This window comes from Lygodium microphyllum, chromosome 14 (genome assembly GCF_053477565.2).
Source record: "Lygodium microphyllum isolate KBCC chromosome 14, Lygodium_microphyllum_v1.1.10, whole genome shotgun sequence".
Lineage (NCBI taxonomy): Eukaryota > Viridiplantae > Streptophyta > Polypodiopsida > Schizaeales > Lygodiaceae > Lygodium > Lygodium microphyllum.
The window spans coordinates 148,806,573-148,824,939 of NC_141148.1; the positions used below are offsets into that span (position 1 = coordinate 148,806,573).

General features: G+C 40.4%; 1 pseudogene across 1 annotated transcript; it reads right to left on the bottom strand.

Annotated features, from left to right (window-relative positions):
- Positions 1–13,870: 13,870 nt before the first annotated feature.
- Positions 13,871–17,723, bottom strand: LOC148026220 (cytochrome P450 716B1 pseudogene; annotated as a pseudogene). Its single transcript, XR_015693010.1, has 3 exons — positions 16,539–17,723; positions 14,880–15,067; positions 13,871–14,176 (listed from the first exon to the last, which is right to left on the bottom strand). The product of XR_015693010.1 is annotated as a cytochrome P450 716B1 pseudogene (transcript).
- Positions 17,724–18,367: the final 644 nt, after the last annotated feature.

The following is an 18,367-nucleotide window of genomic DNA, read 5'->3' on the forward strand; positions in this document are numbered from 1 at the left end:
GTGTGTTAATTGAGCTTGGTTGGAATTAGAGATTAAATGACCCTTGGTTGGGTTGCGAATAAGGCATGTCCATTGCCTTGACTGACCAGCTAATGCGTGAGTTAGGGATTAAGATACCCTAAGGTAAAACCCAAGGAAAAACGGCAAGTTAAAATTAAGTTATCTTACCAAGGCCATTTGCTTATGAAATCTTGTTTTGGAATTATTGGAATCTCGCCAAGACGTGGAAAAGACCCAAGATCAGATGCTGGGAGCATTCGAAAAAAAAAAGTCGCACCTTAGTAGTCGTACAAACGACCTCCAAAATGTTCGTGCTTGTACTTAGGTACATTACTTGATCTCTCTGCTCAAGGAACTAATTCGAGGAAAACACCTAATGCTTCAGGTTGAAAGAGAGGTAGAGATAGTTACCTCTGATTGTCTACCTGACCCTATCCAAGGGGGTTGTTAACTGTGCCGGGTATATGGACCTAACCCGCCGCGAGAGTTCTCTCCGTGGGTACTGCTTGGAGCGGGAGGACGCTTGGGTGCCAGGGGAGGCTCTGGCTGTAAATCCCTTGCCTCTAGATCTCGTGCAAGAGGCCGACGTGACTCGAGATGGGATCTCGAGGCTCGTGTACTAGTCTACGGGCAGAACTTGGAGCAACAATCCTATAGATTGCTAGGATAGCCTTCGGACATGATATTGGATGTACTCCGTAATTATGATAAATAAAGAATAGATACTTGAGAAAAAGGAACTTGCTTGACATTGTTTTTGTGTCAGTGCCTAAGTTACGTGAAGAAACCCATGATTAATTTGTTTAATTAAGGAAGCTAATTTTGCATGTCAAACTGTAATGTGTTAAGTAATTAGATAACTAAAGCAAACCGAGGAAAGTGCGGTGGACGTAACTTAGGTCCGTCCTACGGAAGGGTGGTCTTGGTTAGCTGGGAACTTTTCTCAAATGATGAGATAATAAGACAATGAAGACCTAGTGTCAGTAGATGTAGAATTTTCAGATTATTTTGTTTTAGGGGAAAGGAATGGGGCTATTTCGTACGGGAGAGAGGTTGAGCTTCGCATCCCTCTCATTTCCCATTGTCCATGAACCAAGTGCAGCTTGAAACCGCTTCGGCTCTGTTGTCCCTACGAAAGGTGGTACAACTAGAGCTCGACGCTAGCTCCTTCCTAGAGACTTTGCTAATAGGAAAGGAGCCCTGACCTCAGGTCAATCCCAAGTGGGAACGGCTGCACACTTCCGCTCGAGGCAGACTCAGGGAGACCTAGATCGCAAACCCTGTATCATTCCCTGCGAGTGCTAGGCGGAGCCTTCTAGACCCTCCTCCTGATGGGCTGCTAAGACGTGTCCCGCAAGTAGACAAGCGGGCACGTTACATCCTAGGAGTCCTTGCTAGTGTGAGGCAGTTAGAGAAGCCTGCCCCAAAGTCGCAAAGAAAAGTAGCTTTTGAATATATCTAAAGAGAAAAAAATTACAAAGGTGCAAAAGGGGTTCTTACCCCTCAATAACAAGGAAAGAAAAAAAAAGAAAATTCCTACAAGAAATTGATTATCGCCTTGCGGAGGCCTCATAGCTTCCTGGGGACGAGATCCCAGGGCTAATGCCTTGTCTTCCTAGGGGTGGTAACTAGCTGAAAAAAATATAAGGTTGGAGTGAAAATAAAAGTGAGTGAAATAGAAAAGGATTAAGTGTTGCCTTGCGAGAGCTTGGAAGGTTCTTCACTACCAAGTTAGGACACCTGAGGCCAATGCCCTATTCTCCTTAAGTCACTCTACGTTCATTGGATTTCTGTCATATTATGCTGAACCTATCCCTTGTAGATTTTCATGCCTTGATTTTGTTAGGGGATAGGGTGAGAGTTGTTCTTGTGATTTGTAGAGTACTATCTTCTTGTGGTAGCTTGATGCTTTCTTTGTTGGTTGTTATTTGTGCAGATCAGTTTGTGGGATTTGATGGCATGAGTCGCCCTATCCCATGGTCGCCAATGAGAGAAGATTTTAAAGACCCGTGAAGTGCCGAGATGGAGTGGATTAATGCAAATTTTAGGTGGGAATTTAAAGTCAATGGAAGCGGAACATGAATATCTGACAATTTTAGAGACCAAGGAAGATAGAAATATAAAACTTTGGTTGTTGCGGTGGTTGTAGATTTTTGGTAATTTTGTGATGTTTGGATTGAAGAGAAACAACTTCCCAGCCATTCGGGATGTTAAGTCGGTCAGGCAAGATTTTACGGATTCAAAATTGGGAGTCAAATGGAAGAGATGCAAGCGGTTAGACATTGCCAAAGTTAAAATAGCCATAAATGAGACAATTGGGCATGGCCCTTTTGGGGGGCCAATTGGCCCTCTTTAAAAAATTTCGTGATGGGGGAGGGGGCCATTTTCAAAACAGCACTAGAAAAAAAAACAATGCCCCCCTTCTTGGCGACAATTTTTCAAGGGGGGGTTTGCAGCCTATAAGCAACCCACCAAACAAATCATGGCAATGATCTCCAATTTTTCGCTCCCCATCACCGCTTGATCAAAAAATGACCACCCGCCGATGAAGGAACTACAAAACTAGTCTTTTTCTCTCCTCCCTCCTCTCTCCTCTTGATGGCTGTTCACACGCATGATTCTATGGAAGGGGAAGGATTTGGATGCAAGATGCTGATGGAATAATGGAACTTGAGCAAAGTAGATCATAGATCATAATTGGAGAGACCATCAGAGGCCATAAATGAGTGTCAATGGCCTCCCAACTATTAAATATCACCTTCAAAATCGGATTTCTATGCGTAAGCAATCGTTTCATTTGTTTTATGACAGATGTTTGATGAAATTGTTTGTAAATGGTTTCCTTTGATTGATAATGCTAAAATTTATCAAAAATCTTGAAGAAAACCAAAAAATTTAGTCATATAATGATTTATATCAAAACACACAGAACCCACAATTATGTGGTTTTCATGAAAATGATAAAATTTGGGGGTTGTGATTTTGGAGTTTATATGGATTAGAAATGAATATAAACTCAATCTCAATAATTGTGATCAATCTCAACCCATAAATCAAAAATATCAAAATTTTTATTTAAATAAATGAAGAAAAATAGTAGAAAAATAAAAAGCTTAGTTTTTGTGCTAGAAAATTAAGGAAAAATATGCTTTATATCTGTGAATGTATGGCATGGATGTAGCATGAGGGATAAGCCTCACTTTAGCTGTGTCTTCATGTTAATGTTTGTTTTTACCGCTTTTACACGAAAAACACATGAAAAAACCGCTTTCTACACCTATCAACGATGCACAACCTAAACGGTAGCGAGAAAGAGGGGTTTTGATGCTAATTAACTGCTAATAACATTTGAAATTCTAATCTATTTATTTGTGCATACCATATAGGGCGTTTATAAATTAAGTTTAAAGGGGTTAAGAAGCACGAGGATGCTCAGTGCTAACCCTTAGCAACAAAACATGATGTATAGGCTGAAATCATTGAAAGAAATATTTGTTGTATTTTACTATGCTGATTTATAAATCATAAAATGATTGAGCACTATGGCATTCAACGTTGCATTGCACATATCACATGGTGTAATCCCTAGATACATTGCAATTGGTTTCCTATATGTATGACCCACGTTGAGTTGTGAGAAACCTAAGCTATAGGTTTAGGTGTTCATATTCCTTGGGAAACTGTTAAGTGAGGAAATATATATCTCTTAAAACATTCTAAAATAAGAGTTGAGTTTGTGACGCTTGTGTTATTTGTGTTAGCGGTGCATCTAGGGGCCAATCCTTGAGGTATAGGAGAGCTGCAATGGGGCCATGGCATTCAGCCGGAGGGGTGCCTCCTTCTATTTGTGATTACGAGGTATTTCATACCGATATATGTTTAGGCACTCCCTATGAGGAGTGTGGGGCTTAATCATTGGACTACAATTCAAACCAAACGCGAGATTCACAATAGCAGTTAAGGTAGTGTGTCCCTAAGACGCTCTTGGCCATGAGGCTGAGGGGGTGTGTTCTTTGAGTGTAGAGAGGCCTAGCTAGTGCTTATAGCCACTATTGGGCCCATTTTAGGTTTCGATACTCAACATAGGATTTGGTGGGGTATTGACAACCATCATCCAAGAGACAATAGGAGAGGTGCAAGGCAAATAACAAGTTGGAGAGACACCCCCAATAGGTCACCTTTCCATGAGCAGGAACAATCTAGCAAGAGAACTATGAGTGAAGAAGGAGAGTAAGAGATATAATATAGCCAAGGAGGGGCTAAGAAGTAGAAGAAGAAGACTCCCCAAAAGTAGGTTGAAGAAGAGAGAAGGAAGAAAGAAAAAGCCAACTTGCTAAAGGTGCAAAAAGAGTCAAAGAAGACTTAAGAAGAAAGAAGGAGGAAGGAAAAAGCTAAATTTTTGTAGATAGAATAGGAGTCCAAGAGAGACGAAGAGGAGAGAAAAGGAAAGGTAGATAAAGAGGTCGAAGAGCTTAGGAGGAAGGAAGATGAGGATATGGCTAGGGCTATCTGCATGTTGGTAGAGCAGTACTCCAGGGAGGAGGAGTTGGTTGCCATGAGCCCTTTTAGAGGAGAAGGCCCACGAATTAGTGCCCAAGTGCCAGACATCATACCACCCCCAATGATGATAGAAGGCAAGGGCAAGTGCTTGCTTCATTCAATCTCACCTGCTCTCGTGCCGAGTGCCCTAGCTACCACAACTACCCAACGTAGTACACCTAAGGTAGATGCCAACAATCTCACGGCCTGGGTGTAGTTCTATTGGATAGGGCACATGAGACAGCCCCGTATGTAAGTGTAGGAACCCAAGTGACTAGAACTAAGAGACTAGTGGTTCCAGACGCTAAGTCGAGACAAGACCCCAAAATGCAAAAGATAGATGCCTCTACCACTTCCATCCCCAGCGGTATGTTGCCTTCCATAGGCTACCATGAATATGTTAAAGAGCTTCTCTCACAGCTAGAGAAAGCAATGGAGGATAAGAAGATAGCAGTAGTTGAGTTGGAGGCTAAGAAGGAGACACTAGTAGCCTACCAACTCAAGATAACTTTCCAAGTGGCTAGCTATCAAAAAGAGATAAGTGAGATGAAGGCAGAGCCCAAGGAAAAATAAGGAAAATAAGATAAGTGGCAAGAATGGCTTGAGGAAGAGCATCAGGAATTGATCAGCCTACAAAGACACTACAAACTCCTCATTGTGCAAAATGAAGAGCTAAGATGGCGGATGGATAGAATCCAAGAAGCCATGGATCATCTCGCAACAACAGAAGAAGTAGAGAAAGCTCAAGAAGGAGAAGAGCATCAAAGACAGATAGATGAAATGATAGGTAGTAGGGTGCTGATGGAGATGGAAGAGCAAGGGATATTAGAGAGAGAGAATGCTTGGAGAAGGAGAAGGAGAAAATAACCGAAAAGTGGAAAGAGCAAGAACTAATGATAGTGGCCTCAGCTCAAAGATAGAATGAAAGCTTAGAGAAAATGAATTAGAGAGTCAAAGAATGGGTGACGAAGAGTGAAAGGAGAGTAAAAGACCTCGCGAGCCGCCTGGCCCTTGCAAAAGGGAACAGAGTGTTAGCGGAAAACAAGGTGGCAGAGGACACACAAATAAGATTGGAAGCCCAACAACGTGCCGTCCTCAGCACTATCTTGGATGTCACACAATCAGAAGAGGAGGAGGCCATTGAGACACTAAAGAAAAAGCTAGAGATCACTCGTAGAGCCATAAGGCATGGGCTATATGCTCAGCCGTAAGGCGAAGGGACCATCCTAAGCCAACAAGATCAAAGAAATTATTTGCTAAGGGTAGGGCTAACGGTCCAAGATGTGGACCTACTAGGCTTCAAGGAAGGAGAACCACAAGAGCCTAGGAGAGAAAATGAAATGTAGAGGCCACTTCTAGAAGTAGGACTAGAATTTGAAATGGGGTAGCCAGATGAGTAGCTAGTCCTGCAACAAGAGGTGGACACCACTATGCCAAGAGAAAAGCATAAATCAAAAGATGAGAATGAGGATGTTGGAGTAGGCAAGGAGAATATTAAAATCCCAACCAATAGTAGCCCTAGAAGTGCCCATTCCACCATGAGAAGATTTTTTTCCAGTGAATTGGAATGTAGAGCTCATTGTGTGGGAGCAGAAAGAGAATGATTGCCAACCCTTCGAATTCACTTTCAAATTCCCCTCGACACTATGCAGAGTACTATCAACCAAAGTGGTAGAGGAGGCGATAAGTGTGGGGAGGAAGGCTCGACAATAGGTGGAACCAAGAGAGGGAGAAGAATCCAATGCAGTGGGAAATGGAAGCACCTGATTTACTAAGAAAATAATGTCATGGAGGTGCCGAGGATAGTGAAAGGCTATGAGTCCCAACCAAAGTGGAGGAGGAGAATTTGGGATGGAAACATGAACTCTCGGATGTCGTTTTCCAACACACTACCCTTTGCAAGAAAAATACCCACATACATGCCATATTCGAGAAGGGTAGGGGTGGAATTCAACCCTGACATCATGGCAAATATGATTTTCCAAAAATATACAATGTAAATGCCACCAAGTTGGAGGACACCTTGACCTTCTCTGAGAATGACTTATGGAACTTGATTGCCCATTTTCTTAATGAGTTCACTTCTTACCTAGATCTCACATTTATCATTACTTGTAACTATCTTAGATTACTTACGGTACTACTTAAACAGGATCTTACACCACAAGAATACCACCTCATGCCCCTATTTTTTGATCTTAATGCCATTATAGATAGCTGTGCCATGGCTAGGTTGATGATGCAAGCTGCCCTCTTACCATTCTTTTGCATGGCCCTCTTAGAGGACATGAATGACAGCCCCTTCACTAGTAGGTGCAACCATCCTTTTTTTTCCATAACTCCTCTCCATGTTAGAATGAACCGAAAAGGATATATGCAAGGAAAAGGCTTTCTTAGCAAGTCCCTTAAGCCCCCAACATCTTCTCATGACCATGATGATAAAGATTAGTTCTTTGTTACTTTCAAAAAAAAAGAAAAAGGGAAAAGAAAACAAAAAAGAAAGGAAAAGAAAAGAGTAAGAAAGCAGAGAAGAAAATCACAAGAGAAAGCAAGAAACTTACTACATGAGTGTCACAGTCACTACACCTAAGGGGTCCTCAAGCTAGGTATGTCTGGCTGCCTCGATCACGTAGCTCTGTCCCTAAACCCCTAGCCCCTTTTTGATTCCCCACTTCACACTTAAGGTACATCAAGGGTAGGACATGCCTAGGGAGGTCACACTTGCCGACCTGTCTCCCTAAGCTTCACCCATCGCACCTCCCTTATACATGATATGGGTCCTCAAGTGTTTGACAACACGCAAGTTCGACCCAACTCCCAGTTCCAGTAGCATGAGCACATTACACCATAGGGTAAGATAGACGCACCCCCTAGGCAATACACTTTTCTTTTTCTTTCAAGTAAAGATGAATGTGACCAACCATCGACCTCAAAGGCTCCGCCATCCACTCAATATACCCTCAGTCTCCACCACCTCAATCATTCAATAAGCTTCTCTTCCATGACCAACCCCCACAAGGCCCCATCATTGATCCACATGACCACCCTTCAACTCACCGAGCCCTCATCAACAAAGACCCGCAAGTGCCATGGGGCTGGCACTCGACTGGAAGGGGGTAATGTTAATCCTAGTGTAGGAAAAACGAAAAAGCAAAAATAAATCCAAGAAAATTCCGAAATGCGGATGCCATGAAGTCAACAAGAAGGAGAAAAGGCAAAAGGCGCAAAGGCAACCTCAAAAAAATGCAAAAGATGAAAGGCGCATTTTTAAATGAAAGACTCCGCTAAAATTTTTTAAAAGAGTGCTAGGCTCCCTCATGTGCAAATTGTAAAATCTAGATAGGCATAGGTGAAGGGATAACGTAAATAGAAGGGAATAGGAAAAGAGGACCTTGGCAGGATGCCGGGTCATGTATAAAAGGGGATGGATGCCCAAAGGATTTAGGGCTTGTATATGAACTCAAAAAGTGAATGAGAAGCTCATTCTTGGTGTGTGGAAAAAAAAAGCTCTCTTTTTCTTTTCTTCTCTTCCTCTTGCTTGTGCTTGAGAGAGGGAGTGTGAGAGTGTGAGGGAGTGAGTGTGTGAGGGTGAGGGAGTATGGTGGAGAAGTTCTCCATCTTCTCATCCCTTCTTCTCTTCTCTTTTCTTGTCTCGTGCTCATGGCTATGGTGGGTGGAGCTTGAAGGTAGAGGGTTGAGCTTGCATCATGGATCGTGAAGCTACTGGAGTGCTTGAGGGAGGAGACTACTCATTCGAGCATCAAGGTAAGATCACTACACTCATAGGATTGGAAGCGTGTCGGCTAGGTGAGAGATAGCCATTAGAGCTCTCTTGAAATGCTTGAAACAATACGCAATCTTTGGGTCTTGGTGGTCGAGCGTGAGCTCCCACTTCATCTTGGTGTTGGCTAAGATCGATATTAGATTCATTAGGTTTAGATTGATAGGTTGACATCCTCATTGATTGTTTCTAGAATTAGGTTCTTTCTCTTGTTCTTGGCCATATTTAATTGGTCCTTTCCATAGTGACCAGTCACAAAATTTGCAATAAATCTTGATTGCAAGACCTAAGCTAGTTGATTTTTGGCTTATAACCTTGGTAACAATATCCTCTATCCAACTATGGTCACTATTTTGTTAGAATTATATTTGCCTATTCTGAAACCGATTTTAGTAACATGTCTTAAAGTGTTCATAACCATGTTTACACTTGTAGATTAGCATGTAAGTGCTATTTTCCTTGCCAAACCCTATGGAACACTAGAAAGCACCTTTAGGTAACCTATATCATTAGTAATAAGTCATGAAAATAAATAAAAGTGCCTACAAGTACCTTTATTAATCTATAATGCCATGTAAACTATTTAAAAATGCCACATTTGACCTTGTTTAATCCTGTTATGCTGAAATTCACTTGTAAAACCTATTGCAAAGTAAGGGAAAATTGAGCTTCCATTGTAGGCATAAAAAATAGGGCCCTATCAATTGTAATGGTACCCTCTTCACTTCTCCAAAATTTTGTACCTGTGTGAGGGATAAAATGGCAAGACAAGCAACTACATAGGCTTCGAGACTTGGGGGGCGTGAAAATTTCCTCCCCAAACAATATTTTGCACCCCTTTAGAATCATTGATGTGAGGGACAGTAACCTCTCTTTTGCCTCACATCTCACATAGCATCCACTTTTCCTCAGGCAAGTATCATGACATGGCAAGTAAATTCTAATATAAGCAAGCAGGTATGATATGCAAGGTTGAAAAAGAGACTTTATATCATTCAATGATATGTAAGTGGGAATATGAAAATGAGCTGAAATAGAATGAGAAAGGATAGGGATTTACCCTCTAGTTGTGACTCAATACTTTATAATTTTTTCCCTCTTACCATCTTGTCTATTTTTCACCTATGGCACATCAATGATCAATCAAACAAGTAAGGTCAACATTAGGCTTATAATGGCAGCAATGAATCAATGGATAGTACCAATTGAGCACTAGAATTTCATGGGTAGGATAGGGGAAATTAAAAATATAGCCAAATTCTAAGATTGGTTTTATATGTTGTCCAAGATGAAATTTAAACATAGACCTCTCTTAATCCTTCTTTTCAAAGATAGGATAGACCTACCCATGCTCTGTCATTTGGGTGGTAAGAAGATTCTTCCAAGGAACATGCCCCTCAATTCATCATTGTTGTCAATAGGCTAGCCCCCCCTTTTTTTTTCAAAACCTCGGTTGGGAGTCCTCTAAGGATCACACCCTTTCATGTCTCCCCACCCCCCCAAAGTCATTTCACATATGGAATTTGGTCCTCCTCTTACCCGGCCTTTGGCTTCTTCCATGTCCGGTGCCTGATTTCACTTCCAAAAATTTGTGCATGTCCATCTTGAAGTTCTAAAGGAAGTAGTAAAAGTGAGATGAATGACTAAAGAGGACATCACGTATAATCTAGTAGTACAAGGTTCTAACTTTAAGCCTTGCTAGCTCAAAAACAAAAACAAAAACAAAAAGAGATTTAAGAGCATGGGATTCAATGATACATCTTATGAGTGCTGAAAAGATTTGTTGAAGCTCTAATTGATCAATCCTCTGCTTGATCCATCACTAATTTGCTACAAATTTTGTGAAAAGACTCATCCATATTGCAACATATGCTCATAATGCATGTCCCATAGATGCTCTTGCTATAGGTAATCAAGATTGATCAATTGTACTATAGAAAGGTTGAGCCTTGATTAAATGTCTTCAATCGGTTGAAGTAGCATCCATATGGATGATAGAATCCTTATTGTTGAATAATAATCAAGAATTTGATCCAAATCTTGACTAGCTATCATGAACTCCAGAAAGGGAAAGATCCAGAAATCCATGCATTAATCTTCAATGTCAGCCAAAATCGATTGCTTGAGCTTCTCCTCACCTCTAAGAGTAGAATGGACCATAAACCCCTTGAATAGAACCATTATAGACCAATATTTTAAAAGAAATTCATGATACTTGATTGTCCTCCATGAGGTCCAAGAGAAGGAAAATCAATCAAAGCTTGATCCCATGGTCAAATCTTTGATAAATCTTGGCTGCTCGAAGTAGATGATGATCCCCTACAGTGATTTGATCCAAAAGCCCCTTGAAATGGTCAAGATTAAACCAAGACTTGAAGAAAAACTTGTGTTGCTTTGTTTAGACTCCTTATCTCTAGGGTCTGATGAAACCTTGAAGCATATGCGAAAGGTAGAAATCTTGTACCATGCTAGAAGATAACCAAGATAGCTTATGGTTGAGCTTTTGTAAGCTCTATGATAGAGCTTCCATAGCCTATTCTTTTGCATGGGAGGTAAGATTATATTGCTAGTGTAAATAGCACAACAATATACCCTTATACTTTGTGATGAAAAACAAGCCAATGTAAGGCTTAAGGCTACTCTATAGAATGTTTATGATCCTTAGAATCAATTCCTAGAACCCTTTGAGGTGTGTGGAGCCATGGGAGGGAGGGAGGGAGAGAGAGAGAGAGAGAGAGAGAGAGAGAGAGAGAGAGAGAGAGAGAGAGAGAGAGAGAGAGAGAGAGAGAGAGAGAGAGAGAGAGAGAGAGAGAGAGAGAGAGAGAGAGAGAGAGAGAGAGAGAGAGACCAAGATCTTCCACAGAAGCTTGCCAAAAAGCTTTAGAGAGGAGGGAGAAATCCAGTTTCCCAAATGTAGACCCTTCTTTTTTCTTCCTCAAGTCACTATAGGCCCTAAGAGTGCCCACAAATTTCGGTCCCAAGAGTGGTCACAACCTATTTAAATGAAGATTCTCCACCATTTTTTGCTCTAGACTTGCTTAAAATGGAACCAACTTAACCACGATTTGCTGCAAAACCCTGTTCCCAGCCATAGTCTAGTCAAAGTAACCAATACTATATGCCAAAATGGATCAAAGACTTGCTGTGATATGATTGTGAAGAAAAATATACACCAATAGAAATTGCTCACCTCTTGCAAGGGTTTGCCATGGTGGGAGGCCTAAGATGGAGTCCTCTTGTGTGCTTGATTTATTGGCAAAAGATAATGTGTCATTTTTTATATCTCTAGATTTTATAGCTAACCCTGCCCTAATCCATGATTTAACACACAGTGCTTTATTATATAATAGCTCATCGAAGTATGCTCTAGGGTTCCCTTTGGATTCATCACAACATTATTTTGTAAGAATGTGCTAAAAAATGAGAAGCACGATTTAATGGTGTGTAGTGGTTAATAAAGGGGCATTTATGAAATGTTAGTTGGCATCCACATGGGTAGACATGATTGCATACAATGTTATGGGTACTTTCACATGACTATAGCAAATACTTTCACATATGATATTTTCATGTCATTAAAAAAAATTAATACTCATTATGAAAATGAGATATTTTTGAGACAAATCTACAATTGAAGTGAGTGGAGAAGATTCTTCCAAATTGTAGCATGAATGGCTATCAAAGTTTATGAACATTTTTGTGACCATACTTCTCATGAATTGGTTTCCATTTTCAAGCTGAAAACTTAACCATGCATTCTAATTCACCATTTCCTAGTGTTATGGATTAGGGCGATCCTTTCTCAAGTCTCGGGTTAGCTAGACCCCTAAATAGGGTGCTTGGGGCCTATCCTCATCGGCATGATGTTAGTATCCCTAGAGGAGCCCCAAAGCTATCAAATGAAGGGAGTGGAAATAAGCAGCATAGTGTAACGAACCAAAGGCTTAAGGGTTTGGCTTGATGATAGCATTTGCAAGACCTAGTTGTGCATACTCAACTCACAAAATAAAAAATTGCCTAGTATTATATTAACTCAAATTTGAACATGATATAATAAAAGTATCCTTCTCAAATCACATCTTCCAAATAATGCTTTCATAGTATTGTTGCTTTTTAATCAAAATGCAAAACAACATACTTCAAGTTCATGTTTGTTAGATAGTGTTTTATAAATGTTTTGGCCTCATAATGGATGATGAATCCCTTGGATAAGCAAAATTGTGCTATGAATTTTTTGAGATCATTTTACTCAGATCACATTATCTTGACACAAAAGATGGACTAGAACTCATGGTAGTACCATACATATATATGGCATAAGGCATCCAACCTTCACAAAAAAGACATGTCACCTATAGGCAAGGAGTCTCAAAAGACACCCTATGTATGACTTATAACAGTAGTATGATCCTATTTTTATTGTTATATGATGTACTTATGTCTTACTTTTTTTTGCATGTGAGATTTTGTGTATAGTTATTGTAATATTGATGATCACCTATACACCAAGAAATAATTGTTTCACCTATGCTTGATTTACATAAATTTAGTATGTATACAAAACTACAACGATTATATATTTGTATACTTTAGTGATTAACATGCAAATAGAAAAGTGAATAAAGCTAAAAAGTTACCTATCATTGTACTCATATGCATTAGCTAATCATATGGCCATAGTACCTACATATTAGTTGTTTATTAGCATATTAATTTCATGTAGATGACTAATATAGTAATAGATATATACTCATTCATACCTTTTCTAGATAGATAATTCATCTCTCTCTCTCTCTCTCTCTCTCTCTCTCTCTCTCTCTCTCTCTCTCTCTCTCTCTCTCTCTCTCTCTCTCTCTCTCTCTCTCTCTCTCTCTCTCTCTCTCTCTCTCTCTCTCTCTCTCTGTGTGTGTGTGTGTCTCAACCCTTCCCTACCTCCCAAGCTTATTACCCATCACCTAATTGAAAGCCTAACTTAATTTTAAGAAGATTTTAAAGATGTCATTCGAATATAAAAGAAATAGTGCATTAACATGGAGTTCTCAAAATTTATCAACAATTCAAATTGAGGTGTAAGGATGAAGGATGACAAAACTTGAGCAATACCATTGTGCATATGTATACTCAATGTTTTATCATTTTATATTTAAAAATAGAAAGTTCTAGTTGAGAATAGTTTTTTGAATTAAAAGTGGTCTTGAACAACCACTATAAGTCATGAAGGACATAAATTTGAATAAATTGTTAAAGAGGTGTTTATTTAAAATATTTTTTTCAAGATTCTATAAGTTTTTAGAAGAGGTAAATAGTCTTTTGGGAATCTTCTTTGCAATAAAACATGCAACTTGCCCAAAAATTTTGCAATCATATTCTAAACCAAATAATCATATGCATGTGGGTTGCTTGATATGTATAATTTTCTTTCCAAATTCCATTAAAAAACGAATTGGGAAATAATGGAAACAATTAGATGAACATTGATGCATTTTTGCATTAGATTCATTATCCTTTGGCATTGCTCTAGAGTTGATTGCAAATACTTACAAAGTTGGTCTATTGAGATATTTTAAGTTCTTCAATCATGGTGGAGAAGCCATTAATAGGGAATGGAGTAGGAGCTGCTGAAACTTGTTCTGATGGGTCCACTAGCTTCCATTTGAAACTTGTAACAAGATTGTGCACAAAGACCAATGATACCATCTTTGCAAAATCCATCCCTGCACAAAGGTGGGCCCCTCCACCAAAAGGGAAAAAAGTATTCATTTTGGGACCTTTTCCATCAAAACGAGAAGGGTCAAATATCATTGAGTTTGGAAAGTAGTGCTCGTCCAGATTGCATTGGGCTACGCTATGGAAAATCTGTTGTCCATAGATATAATGATTATGAACTCTCTCTCTCTCTCTCTCTCTCTCTCTCTCTCTCTCTCTCTCTCTCTCTCTCTCTCTCTCTCTCTCTCTCTCTCTCTCTCTCTCTCTCTCTCTCTCTCTCTCCCTCCTTTTCACATTTATACACACATTATATATGCACACACTCTCTCTCCTTTTCACATTTATATACACATATATGTACACTGTGTGTGTGTGTGTTTTCAATCTATGGTTCAAATTTTCATGTATACACCTTCTTCTATAGATCTAATATGTTATCAAGGTCTATCAAATTGTATATATATGCATATGAGAATCCTATAGGTTGTGCATGTTTATGGAGCATCTATGTGTATGTGGGTTTATGTACCTCATCACCTTATATTAATCTATTGAGACAAGCATCAACACATAGATATACCTTGAGAGGTTCTAAGAAATATTCATGAAAATAATCTTAACATTCATATGTTATAAATTCATAACAAATCTAGCTATCATTCCCTTCATATACAATTTGGTAAGCTATGTAAGTCAACAAAATCAAAACTTCTAGATTTCTTAATTTCAAAGAGATATATAATGTGTTGCAAATTGTTATTCATAAGTTAGTGCCCCTTGGATGGAAACATAACTTGTATTTGAACTATATAAGGTGGATATTTCATAGTGAAAATAGAGGAAGTATTTTTACCAGCCATTCTCGAGGAATGATGAACTGATCAAATTGAAAATCATTGACAACAATATAATACAACCCAGAGATTGGAGGTTGCAATCTCATAGACTCCTGAATCACATTCCAAGTATACCTCATTTTCTGTAGGTCTTCCCAATTCAATGTGTCATTTTCCTTCTTGTTGGTTTTTATAGTCATTTGCTCTGTTAAGAGGTAGAGTCAATTAGATAATTTTAATGAACCACAATATCGTTTTTTTTAATTATAAAATAAAACTTTGGAATGATTTAATGAGAATTTACAAAAACTAGATTTATTCTACAAGAAGCAGATCTATCGATTCTTATGTCAAATACCTTTGATTATTGTGAGATCTCTCATACAAACACCATAATATGATTATAATCCCCAAAGTTGTGGATGGACCTCTATTCAATCCACGTGCGCCTTGGCTCATAGAGTTCTAGTGTAGCTAAAATGCTAGAGTATACAATAAAATCCAGGGCTGCAACATGGCCATGCAAACATGGTCTAGTACTCACCATGCTACAGATAGAGAAGATAAATTAAAGGTAGTTGTAGGGATGATATCAAGGATAAAAGAGCATGCAAGATAGTTGAATTTCTTTTTTAACAAACTCAAGGTTCTATAGGGCTTCTAAGGGTTGCACTATATTTGCATGCAATGGAAGAAGAGAATTAACTCATGATCTCAACATATCATAAAATATTAACAAGATTGTAATCACCTTCATTCTATCTCCAAATTTTCCTTATTGATCCTAGGCCTTCATGATCAGAGTTATAAGCTCTTATTCTCAATGATGAGAGTTACAGAGAGGGAACTTTGAGAGACTCGCTCTACATATTCGAGAGATTTTTTTTTTTTTTGTGGTGGTTTCATGAATGAGTTGTAGTATTGTAGTCTATCATGATTGAGAATTTAAATCTTTTTGCTATCATGGTCTATGATCTAACTTATAAATCAAGTGAATGATAATTAGCCACAAGACTCAAAGGTCTATCTTAGGGATTCAAGAGAATGGATTATTACAATCTTGTTTTTAGACCTTTTTTCCATATGGAAAGGTATGCTAATTTCATGGGGATATTCATGGGCTGGATAGGAAAAAGGTGTGATTTATTGGCATGTAATTTTGCAAAAAAGGGGTTTTTAAATTGGGCCTTGGGTGCATGTGATAGTAAGGATTTCGATATAGTGAACTCTCATGAGTGAGGAGTGGATTGAAGCAACCACAAAGCTTTAATGTGAGAGTTAGAAATTGGAAGTGAGAGAACATGTGTTGTGTTGGTGTATAAGATATTGAATGCTATATTATCCGAGCTCTGGTTTGTTTGTGTGGGAGGACTTAGACTCCTTAGTGTTGATTTTTTGAGATCTAGGCATAACTTAGTATTGATATAAGGATATCTCAGGTGTGTTACATATAGAATTGACAGATAAGATAGCCCCTACAATCTAGTGCTTGTTGCTGCTAGCATCCCTACGTCCATCATATTTTTGTGTATAGATGCCATTCCCACCAACTTTTGGTGTGTCTAAGTTTTAAACAAACTAATGATTTGGTCTACAAGTTTGATGGTTAACAACGAGTCAAGAACGATGCATTACACTGCGTTTTGAGACATTGTGGAGATGGTTAAAGGCCTCACCTGTCCTGACCTCGTCGCAGCAGGCGGGATTCTCAGACAAGAACTTGCATGCCATGCAGATGGCGGAGGTCACCGTCTCATGCCCGGCGAACAGAAGCGCGATGAGCATGTCGATAATCTCCGGGTCAGAGAAAGGCCTGCCGTCCTCGTCGGTGAAGGCGACAGCGAGGGAGAGGAAGTCGCTAGTTTTCCGCGTATCGTCGTAGACGTCGTCGTTGTCATCATCATCAGCAGCAGCAGCAGCAGCAGCGCCGCTGCGGCGGCTTCCGACAAGCAGCTGGTTCCTTCGCTCGGCGACGAGCTCGCCGAGAAGCGTCACGAGACGGGCGCGGGCCCTGTGGGCGGCGAAGTAGCGGGTGCCGGGGAGATAGACAGGGAGGCTTACCACGCCCTTGTTCACGCGCGCGAAGAGCCGCGCGAGCTCCCGGATACGTGCCGGCTCCTGCACGCCCACCAGCAGGCGGCACGCCACCTCCAGGGTGTGCTGCGTCACCAGGCGGTGGAGGCCCACGCGAGCGCGGCCGAGCCAGAGGTCGCGCACGTGGCTCCGTGTGAGCGCGTCGACCTTCCCCGTCACCTTTCGGAGGACGTCGGGCAGGAGGCAGGCCATGAGGAGGCGGCGGATGCGGCGGTGCTGGGGCGGGTCCCCCGTGGCGACGAAGCTGTTGCCGAGGAGCTTGGTGGCGGAGCGGGGCAGGAAGGGCCGCAGCAGCCTGCCGTCCTGCGAGAACAGGAAGCGGTTGGCCTCGGGCCCGTACATCACCACTGTCGGCATCCCGAACAGCGACGTCCGGAACACCTTCGAGCCGTGCCTCGCCACCCGATCCTCCACGAACCGCGACAGCCTGTTGTCCCTTAAGGCCCGCAGGAACGCCAGTGTCTCCCCCACCAGTGGCAGGCCGCCATCGCCTGGAGGGAGCTTCCCGCCCCCACATGTTGCAGTCGAGATCCGCATCATTAACCGCTTCTCTCTCAAGAATATCAGAAACCCGACCGCCACGATCAGGGGCAGTAGTACTGCAGAGGCGAGAGCCATTAGCTGCTGCATGCTCACCATATTATTGCTCGACATGATCAAGTGATTCAACTCTACACAAGCTGATCGTGTTGGCCTAAGACTCAAGAGCAGCTTAGAACTTTATACAAGATAGGCTGCCTCCGATAAGGGTTGCTGGGATGGGGAGTCCCAATCTCTTATCGCCCTATGCATCTACCATCAATGTCTCACGATTACATCAAGGGGGAATCTCAACATTTTAACATCTTCTTTTTGTCTCACGTTTACATCAAGGGGGAATCTCAACATTTTAACTCTCACAACTTCAATTAAATTGTGTATTTGTCCAAGAGTTCTTGGAGAAGTCCTTTTTTCTTTTCAATACTAAAGGGGCCAATTGAAAGCAAACACTATGGCGTTAGTAATTTGATGAAAAAGACAAAATATGCTAACCATCTTACTCAAGTATCATCAATGATTTGCAAGTGATATCACATTACAAGCTCACAAATGCATTGCTAACTTGAAATCCACCCCTTAAAATTGTGGCTTTTAAATTGCTTATAATATTCTAAAAGTAAAAAATTCAATGTTATATATATCCAATTCCTATCGATTTTCCCTATATACTCATGTATACTCGTAACTCATGTATTCAAATCATTAAAAGAAAATATGATACCTAAAATTCCTGCCATCTCAACAATTAATAAATTATGTTTATAAGGTGTACATACTTGGCCGCTTTCCTATAGTAACCCTTCTTGCTTGCCTCCAAAACCCAACTTTTAAAGCCCTTATGCCACATTCAAACCCAAATCTATGTCTCTTT